Here is a 12,415-nt window from a genome sequence, read left to right on the forward strand (position 1 = left end):
CATCAAGACCACTTCTATGAAGTTGTGGCCAAGAAGAAAGTGATCCCTGAAGTTCCTTTCAAGCTCAAAAAGAATGAGTATCCAGAGATCCGACTTGAGATCCAAAGGAGAGGTTGGGAAGTTCTCACCAACCCTATTCAACAAGTTAGGATCCTAATGGTTCAAGCGTTCTATGCAAACGCATGGATCACTAGGAACCATGATCAAAGTGTGAACCCGAATCCAAAGCATTGGCTCACCAGGGTTCGGGGGAAATACTTAGATTTCAGTCCGGAAAATGTAAGGCTGGCGTTCAACTTGCCAATGATGGAAGAGAACGCACGCCCCTACACAAGAAGGGTCAAATTTGATCAAAGGTTGGACCAAGTCCTCATAGACATATGTGAGGAAGGAGCTCAATGGAAAATTGACTCAAGAGGCAAGCCGGTTCAATTAAGAAGGCATGACCTCAAACCAGTGGCTAGGGGATGGCTAGAGTTCATTCAACGCTCAATTATTCCTACTAGTAACCGGTCTGAAGTTACTATAGACCGGGCCATCATGATCCATAGTATTATGATTAGAGATGACGTGGAAGTTCATGAGATTATACCTTAAGAACTCTACAAGGTAGCTGACAAGTCCTCCACGTGGGCAAGGTTAGCCTTTCCTCACCTCATATGCCACCTTTGCAATTCGGCTGGAATTGACATAGAGGGAGATATCCTCATTGAAGAGGATAAGCCCATCACTAAGAAAAGGATGGAGCAAATAAGAGATCATGGACCTCAACATGAGCATGAGGAGATTCCTCATCATGAAATCGCTGAGATGCCTCAGGGGATGCACTTTCCTCCACAGAAGTATTGGGAACAAATCAACACTTCCCTAGGAGAATTAAGTTCCAACATGGGACAACTAAGGGTGGAGCATCAAGAGCACTCCATCATCCTCCATGAAATTAGAGAAGATCAAAGAGCTATGAGGGAGGAGCAACAAAGACAAGGAAGAGACATAGAGGAGCTCAAAAGCACCATTGGTTCTTCAAGAAGAGGAAGACGCCACCCTCACTAAGGTGGACTCATTCCTTAATCTCCTTGTTTATTTATTTTCCTATTTTTCGATTTTTGAGCTTTATGTTTTATTTATGTTTGTGTCTTTACTATATGATCATTCGTGTCTAAGTGTCTATGCCTTAAAGTTATGAATATGAATCCATCACCTCTCTTAAATGAAAACTGTTTTAATTACAAAAGAACAAGAAGTACATGGTTTCGAATTCATCCTTGAAACTGGTTTAATTATTTTGATGTGGTGACAATTCTTTTTGTTTTCTGAATGAATGCTTGAACAGTGCATATGTCTTTTGAAGTTGATGTTTATGAATGTTAAATATGTTGGCTCTTGAAAGAATAATGAAAAGGAGACATGTTATCTGATAATCTGAAAAATCATAAAAATGATTCTTGAAGCAAGAAAAAGCAGTAAATACAAAAGCTTGCAGAAAAAAAAATAGCGAAAAAAAAAGAGAAAAAAGAAAAAGAAAAAGCAAGCAGAAAAATCCAAAAGCTCTTTAAACCAAAAGGCAAGAGCAAAAAGCCAATAGCCCTTAAAACCAAAAGGCAAGGGTAATAAAAAAGGATCCAAGGCTTTGAGCATCAGTGGATAGGAGGGCCTAAAGGAATAAAATCCTGGCCTAAGCGGCTAAACCAAGCTGTCCCTAACCATGTGCTTGTGGCGTGAAGGTGTCAAGTGAAAACTTGAGACTGAGCGGTTAAAGTCAAGGTCCAAAGCAAAAACAGAGTGTGCTTAAGAACCCTGAAAATTGGGGACTAAAGGAATAATTGGGGACTTTAGCAAAGCTGAGTCACAATCTGAAAAGGTTCACCCAGTTATGTGTCTGTGGCATTTATGTATCCGGTGGTAATACTGGAAAATAAAGTGCTTAGGGCCACGGCCAAGACTCATAAAGTAGCTGTGTTCAAGAATCAACATACTGAACTAGGAGAATCAATAACACTATCTGAACTCTGAGTTCCTATAGATGACAATCATTCTGAACCACAATGGATAAAGCGAGATGCCAAAACTATTCAAGAGGCGAAAAGCGACAAGTCCCGCTCATCTAATTGGAGCAAAGTTTCATTAATATTTTGGAATTTATAGTATATTCTCTTCTTTTTATCCTATTTGATTTTTAGTTGCTTGGGGACAAGCAACAATTTAAGTTTGGTGTTGTGATGAGCGGATAATTTATACGCTTTTTGGCATTGTTTTTACATAGTTTTTAGTATGATTTAGCTAGCTTTAAATATATTTTTATTAGTTTTTAAATAAAATTTACATTTCTGAACTTTACTATGAGTTTGTGTATTTTTCTGTCATTTCAGGTAATTTCTGGCTGAAATTGAGGGACTTGAGCAAAAATCAGATTCAGAGGTTGAAGAAGGACTGCAGATGCTATTGGATTTGGACCTCCCTGCACTCAAAGTGGATTTTCTGGAGCTACAGAACTTCAAATGGCACGCTCTTAATTGCTTTGGAAAGTAGACATCCAGGGCTTTCCAGAAATATATAATAGTCCATACTTTGATTAAGGATAGACAACGTAAAGTGGCGTTGAACTCCAGTTCCATCCTGCATTCTGGAGTCAAACGCCAGAAACAGGTTGCCAAGTAGAGTTAAACGCCAGAAACAGGTTACAAACTGGCGTTCAACTCCAAGAAAGACCTCTACACGTGTAAAGCTCAATGCTCAGCCCAAGCACACACCAAGTGGGCCCCGAAAGTGGATTTCTGCATCATTTACTCATTTCTGTAAACCCTAGTAACTAGTTTAGTATAAATAGGACTTTTTACTATTGTATTTACATCTTTGGATTATCTTTTGATCTTTAGATCATGTTTGGGGGCTGGCCTCTCGGCCATGCCTGGACCTTCATCACTTATGTATTTTCATCGGTAGTGTTTCTACACACCATAGATTAAGGTGTAGAGCTCTGCTGTTCCTCATGAATTAATACAAAGTACTAGTGTTTTTCTATTCAATTCAAGCTTATTCCTTCTCTAAGATATCCATTCGCACCCAAGAACATGATGAATGTGATGATTATGTGACGCTCATCATCATTCTCACTTATGAACGCGTGCTTGACAAACACTTCCGTTCTACATGCAAACAAGCTAGAATGAATATCTCTTGGATATCTAATACAGAGGACCGAGTTCGAGATATTAGAATCTTCGTGGTATAAGTTAGAACCCATGGATGGCCATTCTTGAGATCCAGAAAGTCTAAACCTTGTCTGTGGTATTCCGAGTAGGATTTGGGAAGGGATGGTTGTGACGAGATTCAAACTCGCGAGTGCTGGGCATAGTGACATACGCAAAAGGATAGTAAATCCTATTCCAATATGATCGAGAACCGACAGATGATTAGCCATGCAGTAATAGAGCATTGGACCATTTTCACAGAGAGGATGGGATGTAGCCATTGACAACGTTGATGCCCTACATAAAGCTTGCCATGGAAAGGAATAGAAAAGGTTGGATGAAGACAGCAGGAAAGCAGAGGTTCAGAGGAACGAAAGCATCTCTACACGCTTATCTGAAACTCTCACCAATGAATTACATAAGTATCTCTATCCTATTTTAATTATCTTTTAGTATACTATAATCTCTTAATACATTTGAATCCGCCTAATTGAGATTTACAAGGTGACCATAGCTTGCTTCAAGCCGACAATCTCTGTGGGATCGACCCTTACTCACGTAAGGTTTATTACTTGGACGACCCAGTGCACTTGCTGGTCAGTTGTGCGAAGTTGTGACAAAGAATTAAGATTATGAACGTGCGTATAAAGTTTTCAGCGCCGTTACCATGTAATGGAACCGTCACAATTTCTGCGCACGAATCACCGTTGTCAATGGCTACTTCCTGTCCTCTCAGTGAAAATGGTCCAAATGCGCTGTCACCGCACGGCTAATCATCTGTCGGTTTTCGATCATGTTGGAATAGGATCCATTGATCCTTTTGCGTCTATCACTATTCCCAATACTCGCGAGTTTGAAGCTCGTCACAGTCATCCCTTCCCAGATCGTACTCGGAATACCACAGACAAGGTTTAGACTTTCGGATCTCAGGAATGGCCGCCAATAATTCTAGCCTATACCAAGAAGGTTTTGATCTTAGATTAGAAACCCAAGAGAATATACTCCAACTGTTGTCCAATGACTACGTTGAACATCATGTAGATCGCTTTGTGGTTGTCAGGCACGCGACCTTGGCTAAGCGAGTAACGAAGATTGGGTGATTGTCATGGGTCACCCCTTCATTCTGACTTAACTGAATCAAGTACGAGAGTATATCTTGGAGAAGAAGTAGGCATGAATTGAAGAGAAAAACAATAGTACTTTGCATTAATTCATGATGAACAGCAGAGCTCCACACCTTAATCTATGGTGTGTAGAAACTCCACCGTTGAAAATACATAAGAACAAAGGGTCCAGGCATGGCCGAATGGCCAGCCTCCCAAAGAGGGTTCAATCATCAAAGCATGATTAAAAGATGATTCAAGGATGAAAATACAATAACAAACGGTCCTATTTATAGAAAACTAGTAGCCTAAGGTTACAGAAATAGGTAATTAATGCATAAATCTTCTTACGGGCCCACTTGGTGTGTGCTTGGGCTGAGCATTAAAGCTTTCACATGTAGAGACTTTTCTTGGAGTTAAACGCCAGATTTTATGCCAGTTTGCGCGTTTAACTCCAGCTTTTATGCCAGTTCTGGCGTTTTGACGCCAGAATTTTTATGCTGACTTGGAACGCCGGTTTGGGCCATCAAATCTCGGGCAAAGTATGAACTATTATATATTACTGGAAAGCCCAGGATGTCTACTTTCCAACGCAATTAAGAGCGTGCCAATTGGGCTTCTGCAGCTAAGAAAATCCACTTCGAGTGCAGGGAGGTCATAATCCAGCAGCATCTACAGTCCTTTTTCAGCCTCTGAATCAGATTTTTGCTCAAGTCCCTCAATTTCAGCCAGAAAATACCTAAAATCTCAAAAAAAAACACAAACTCATAGTAAAGTCCAGAAATGTGATTTTTATTTAAAAACTAATAAAAATATAATAAAAACTAACTAAAATATACTAAAAACTACCTAAAAACAATGCCAAAAAGCGTATAAATTGTCCGCTCATCAGTTGGTAAGGTTTGTTGTGGTCTTGGTTGTAGCTTTGTTGGTTTCCCCACCAAAGGTTTGGGTGCTTCTTCCAACCTGGGTTATATGTCTTGGAGTTTGGGTCATATGGTGGTCTAGAAGAATTGTTCACATAATTTGCCTGCTCCCATTCATTTTCAACTTCTGGGGCATTTTCTTCCTGTGGTGGTGCTTGAGCTTGGACAGCTGAGACTTGGCCAGTCTCCATCCTCTTTGTTAAGGCTGGTAGTTGTGCTGCAATCATCTTGTTTTGTGCTTACAAGGCATCCATGTAATTTAGCTCCAGCACTCCTTTCTTTTGAGATCTTTCTGAAGCATAGAAGTATTCATTTTCAGCTACAGTCTTTATAACATCTATAGCTTCTTCAATGGTTTTCTTCTTGTTGAGTGAACCCCCTGAAGAGTGGTCCACAGCTTTCTTTGCTTCATATAATAGCCCTTCATAGAAAATATGAAGTTGAACCCATTCGTTGAACATGTCCGGAGGGCACTTTCTTGTCAAGTCTTTGAACCTCTCCCAGGCCTCATAAAGTATTTTACCATCTTGATGTCTGAAGGTTTTCACCTCAGTTCTCAATCTATTTACTCTCTGTGGAGGGTAGAATTTTGCTAGAAATTTGTTTACAACCTCATCGCAAGTTGTTAAGCTCTCCTTAGGAAATGCTTCTAACCACTTTGCTGCCTTATCTCTCAGTGAAAAAGGGAACAAAAGTAGCTTGTAGGTGTCAGGGTGTACACCATTGGACTTTACAGTGTCACAAATCCTCAAGAATATAGTGAGATGTTGGTTTGGGTCCTCCTGGGCTCCCCCTCTATATGAACAATTATTCTCGACAAGTGTGATGAGTTGAGGTTTCAACTCAAAGTTGTTAGCATGGATTGTTAGTTTGAGAATGCTGCTGCCACAGTTTCCTGGATTTGGGTTGATGTAGGAGCCTAAGACTCTCCTTTCTTGCCCAATATGATTACCAGCATCTACTCCAACATGGTTTTGCACTTCTTCTTCCATAGTATCTCCTAGATCTTCCTCTACTACTTCCTCTCCAACTATGCCTTTGCCTCTTGCTTCCCTCCTCAATCTAAGGAAGGTCTTCTCAGGTTTATTATTGAAGGAGGATGAAGTTTCTCCCCTTCTACCTGTCATACATTCAACAAACAGCAAGCAGAGGGCAAGTGAAGGAATCACTCTTGTTAAGATTAATGGTTAGCTTGGTTGATGCAATTAATCAAACAGTTAGAAGAAGTTAAAATCCAAAGTAAAATAAAAATAAAACAGAACAGAAGAAAAATTAAAGAACTGAAAAAAATAACAAGGTAATTAAAATGCTTAATCTAGCTCTCCAATCATTTTAATCATTGTCAAATTCAAACCAATCCCTGTCAACGGCACCATAAAACTTGATAACCGAAATTCACACCCCATATACAAATGATGAATCCGTTCTTTTGGCAAGGGCACCAAAAATTATCGTCAAGTAATAACCCACAGTGGAGTGGGATCGTATCCACAGAGATTGGTAGATTTGAGCAATTTTAATCAATTGGTGAATTAGTTAAGCTGAGCAGAATAGATTGTGGTTGCGGAATTGTAAATGTCAGAATTATAAATGACTCAAAAGTAAAGAACACAGTAAAGTGCAGAAAAGTAAATGGCGACAGTGTAAAGTGCAGAAACTTAAATGACTTAATTGTAAATGGGAATGGGGATTTGCAGAATATAAAGAAAGCTATAAAGAAAGTGGAAGATAAGAATAGGGGGACTCATTGAGATCAGGAGATGTTGTTCTCTTTGGATTAAATCCAGTTCGTATCATCTTCAATTATGCAACTCATTGACCTCTTGGAAATCATGATTGATTGAGCCCCAATCCCTTGGTGACTCAATCTCTCAGATCTTGATCAATAGCCAATTTCTTGGTCTAATTGCTCATGAAGAGAGATATGCTTGGTCCCTGATTATACCACACATCATCCTAGGTCCAAGTAGAGGGAGGATTATATGTCACCATATCCAAAGACCAAAACCCAGATCCTACTCAAGTGTGAGAAGGGATTTCTAGCATGCTTTCATTTTTCCTTTTCCAAGGTTCCCATAAAACCCATTTTGCATTCAACCTCTTTTCCAAGATGACTGAACACTAAGCATGAAGAACGAAATTCCTTCTAGCAAATCCAAGAGAAGATGAAGAGAAGAAGAAATTAACTATCATTAATCCATCAAGTACAGCAGAGCTCCCTCTCTCAATGAGAGGAAATTTAGCTACTCATAGCTCAGAGAAAAGTACAAAAGATGGAAGAGAATGATAAAGTGAAAAGTAAATCTAACTACAACTAATAGCTCAACTGCTTCCCTCCCCGCTCAGTACTTTCAGGGGTTATTTATACTACTCCTATCACTAGAATAAAGAAAAATACAAAAGAGAAAAGAAAAATATAATTTGGAGGGAAAAGAAACTTAATAATCGTGACCTTCCAGGCTGGCATTTGGCTGGCGTTCAAGTGGCGTGCCACTTCTAGCCTCTAATTTGGCTTGGCGCGCCACGCCAAGCTCTTCAAGTGGCATGCCCTATGTGTTGATATCCTTGGCGTGCCACGCCTTCGAGCCCAAGTGGCACACGCATGATTTTCCTTCTATTTCCCTTCTCTGGAAAGTTGAACTAGCGTCACATGCCCAGGGTCTGGCGTGCCACGCCCATTGTTCTTCTTTGATCCAGTAGCTGGTGTGGCACGCCTAGCCCTTGCTTTTGCCCCCTTTTATCATTGGTGTGCCACGCCTGAATGCTCAAGTGGCACGCCTAAGTGAGGATGAGAGCTTGGCGTGCCACGCCTTCAACACCAATTGGCACGCCTAGCTTTGCTTTGGTCTCCTTGAGTGTTTGCATGCCACGCCTGGGTCTTCAAGTGGCACGCCCATCCCTTTTGGCTTTCAACCTCTTCTCTTGGAAACTTGTACTAGCGTGCCATGCCTTGATGCTCAAGTGGCACGCCCACTTTAATATGGTTCTTTCCAGCTTGGCGTGCCACGCCTGGCTCTTCAAGTGGCACACCAAAGTGATGATTTAAAGTTGGCGTGCCACGCCTTCGATAGCAAGTGGCACGCCCAGCCTTTTGGGTCTTCAATATTGCTCTCTGGAATTTTATACTGGCGTGCCACACTTTGGTGCTCAAGTGGCACGCCCCTTTAGTGTGATTCTTTTTAGCTTGGCGTGCCACGCCTGGCTCTTCAAGTGGCATGCCAAAGTGACAATTCGAAGATGGCGTGCCACACCTTCGACACCAAGTGACACGCCCAAGTGATGATCCCTTCTGGATGGATGAACTGGCATGCCACACCCCATGGTTCAAGTGGCACACCCATAGTATGTGATGGGCTAGGCATGCCACGCCCCTCTAGTGGCCTTCAACATTGCTCTCTGGAAAATTACACTGGCGTGCCACGCCCAGCTTCTGGCATGCCACGCCCATACAATTTATTCAATCATGCTCCTCTGGAAATTATAACTGGCATGCCACACCCAGTTCCTGGCGTGCCACGCCCATATAGAGAGCTTGAGGATCCTTTCTGGAATTTAGTACTGGCATGCCACGCCCAGCTCCTGGCATGCCACGCCAGTGCAATTTTGTGGTGTTTGTTCCAAGTGGCACGCCAGTTTCACACGCCCGGCCTTGTTTTGTTTTTTTCTTCCCTTTTTGATGTCTTTTTTCACCTAAAATTCAGCACAAACCCAATTCAAAGCAATGTACCATAATATTCATCAAATAGTACATGAATTGCAATGATCAAATGAGATTATGCTCTTTTATGGTCCTTTCTATGCAAGAAAAATGGGTAGATGATGCAAGTCATCAGTTCCTCCTTGGTTTATTTCTATTTTACTTTGTTATAGTTACTCTCACATTTCTTTGTATATTTTTCTTTATGGACTTAGAGGCTTACTTGAGAGATAAGTTGTATAAGCCGTTTTAACTCTAAAACTCTGTATTTTTCTATTTGTAGCTAGTTGGCTTAAACTCCGCAAGCTGTGGCTAGTCCCTTATGATTATTATATTCTTATATCTATATATGTTCTATCCTTTTGCATATATACCTTGTACCTTTTGCGTTAGCTTCGTGTGAATGTTACGCACCTTTGTAATTCTATTTTTGAGCTTAATCCTCCATCGGGCTTTTAGAATATATTATTTCCTTCTATATAAATATGTATAAGCCTTAGAATTATCGTAACTTCTGATTAACCTTTGCTTTAAGGCTAGAGGTAAGGCTTAGGGTAATTACGGTGTTACACTCTGATTCTTCTCTGCCTTTCTCTTGCTTTTCCTTACCTATCATCAATAAAACAAATGCATCAAAGCCTTGCCATAATCACAAGTTAATGCACTATTCATTGCATCAAGTAATTCTTGCATCAATCTCATGAAAATGCTTGTAATTAACAATGTTTGATTGAAAGACCAACCAATGCCTTGCCAAGTAACACTATTCCCAACTCCAAGGAAGAATGTAAAGCAATTCAGATTAGGAGTGGAAAGACATTGGAGAATAACAAAGAAGATAACAAGAAGCCAGCAGAAGATGATAAGGCCAACAACAAGGGAGATATGACAATTAAATAAAAGGACTAGGAAGAGCTTAAAAAGAAAGATGAAGAGTCACAAGCTTCAAAGAAGGGAAAACAAATCATGATAGAGCTTCCACAAGAACAGAGGAAGGAAGTTAAACACTACATCCCTCCTTTGCCATACCCTCAAAGATTGCAAAAGGAGCTCAAGGATCAACAGTTTCCCAAATTTTTGGAAGTTTCTAAAAAGCTGGAAATCAATATCCCTCTTGCTGAAGTATTGGAGCAGATGCCTCTATATGCTAAATTTCTCAAAGAGCTCGTCAACAAAAAAAGAAGCTGGAATGAGAAGGAAACTGTGATCTTAACACAAGAGTGCAGCCCAGTGATTTAAAAAGGCGTCCCACCAAAACTCAAAGATCCTGGGAGCTTCTTTCTGCTAGCACCATTGGCAATGTAATCATTGATAAGGCATTGTGTGATCTAGAATCAAGCATCAATCTGATGCCCTTATCCATGATGAGGAAACTGTCCATAGAAGAAGTGAATTCTATAAGGATGACCTTGCAACTTGCTGACAAAACAATGGTGATCCCTAATGGTGTGGTTGAGAACCTCTTGGTCAGGGTGGATAAATTCATATTTTCAGCAGATTTTGTGAACTTATATCTACATGAAGAGGAAGGCGACTCCATCATATTGGGAAGACCTTTCCTTGCCACTGCAAGAGCCATCGTTGATGTGGAAAAGGGAGAAATAACTCTGAGAGCACATGATAAGAAGATCACTCTAAATGTCTTTAAGGAAATCCAGCATACTGCTGAAGAGAAAAGCTACATAGGAGTTGAAGAAAAAGACTTGCATTGGAAGAAAAAAACCAAAGAGGCACTCGTCAGCTCACCTTTGAAGCAAAAGACAAAGAGTGGAGAAGAACAAAAGAGGACTGAAGATGTAAAGCCTGAGAAGTGAAGGAAGGAAGAGATTGAGAAGTTGATCACTAGGAAGAAAGATCCTGATATAAAAACTGCTGCCAAGAAGGAAGGGTCACTGAAGAAAGAAAAGAAGAGCAAGAAAAAGGCTCCAAAAGGGTGGAAAAACAAGAAAATACCAACTGAGGGATTGTCAGAAGGAGACAAAGCGAAATTGATCTACCAACAGTTGGAGACAGACACACAATTTGATGATTATTATACTGTCAATAAGATACTCTCGCTGGAGCATATAGAGATTGTTCATCAAATTACAGGAAGAAGGCTCACAGTGAGAGGGGACAAGCTGAGGCACCATAATCATCATCCACCCTAATAAGGAACCAATGTCAAGCTAGTGACAATAAAAGAGTGCTCCATGGGAGGCAGCCCATGATTTGATGTTCTTGGTTTTGTTTTAGTTTCAATAATTAATGGTCTTTCTAGCATAAATTTGAACTCTCATGGGTAAATTTGATAACTGCACACATTATTTTGAGGCATATGTCTAACTGCTAAGTTTGGTGTGCCTAAAGGCACTCTAAAATGGTCTTTCAAGCATGCTGATCATATAACCATTTTAAAATATATACTCATTCATTCTATTAAGGTATATAGCCAAACATTAAGTTTGGTGTCCACATATGCTATGAATTTCAGAAAAGTCACTTTTACTCAGAGATTCAAGTTCATGAGAAGATAAACCATATCTGCATCATTCCTGTGAATTTATTTTGCTACGTTAGAAAATAAAATGTCTCTTGTAATGAATATACCAACCATAGCAGAAAACAAGTTTGGTGTTCACCAATATTTTGTTTAAATTCAAAATGGCATAGTTGGTTATTCATAAATAAGGAACATATAGCAAATTTTATTTTATATATATACTTTTCAACTGATAACCACCACCGTGCTACATTCAACTTTTAGCTCACTGTTGCCTTGATTGAAATGGATAGGGATGAAGAAGATCAAAGAAAGGACAAAATCATGTCATATACGGTGGTCCCAAGGAGGAAAAGTGAGTCACATGTGCTTGGAAATGGCTATTTTGGGGAGCACAAATCTGCATGTTTCAGCACCTAGAAAACCGAACCATATGCCCAAGGGGGAGGTGGTTCTTGTCCTTATTCAACTCAACATGCACACCACACATCTCCACACTCTCAAGATCATCCTCACCATCTATTTTCAACAACGTCACTATAAAAAGGTCCTATAATACAATCGTGATGTCTATCCCCAACCATACTTCTACTTGCACCGAAAAGTTCAATTCTTGCACTACTTAATATGCTAAGCTAGCAACGTGTTGTATTTGTTCTCAAACCATACTTGCTTTCTTTGAATTCATACCCGTTCTTCACTTTTAAACCAAACTTTCACTCAAGGCCAATTCCCCAGTCTACAAGCCATATAAATCCTATCTCCCTCACCATCCTTTATTTCTCAACTCGGCCTCCTCCTTCCCTAATTGATGGCTTCATAAACTTCCAAAAGAAGGAAAGGGAAGTAACTAGTTGAAGCTGAACCACCAACCTATGATGAAAAAAGATTTAAGTCTCAATTTCATGAGTCACGATACTATAGGTTGATGGAAGTAAAAGAAGTTATCCCAGAGATTAGTTTCCAATTGAAGAAAGGAGAGCACCCAATCATGAGAAGGATAGTTGAACAGAGAA

Source organism: Arachis hypogaea, chromosome 15 (assembly GCF_003086295.3).
Source record: "Arachis hypogaea cultivar Tifrunner chromosome 15, arahy.Tifrunner.gnm2.J5K5, whole genome shotgun sequence".
Classification (NCBI taxonomy): Eukaryota; Viridiplantae; Streptophyta; class Magnoliopsida; order Fabales; family Fabaceae; genus Arachis; species Arachis hypogaea.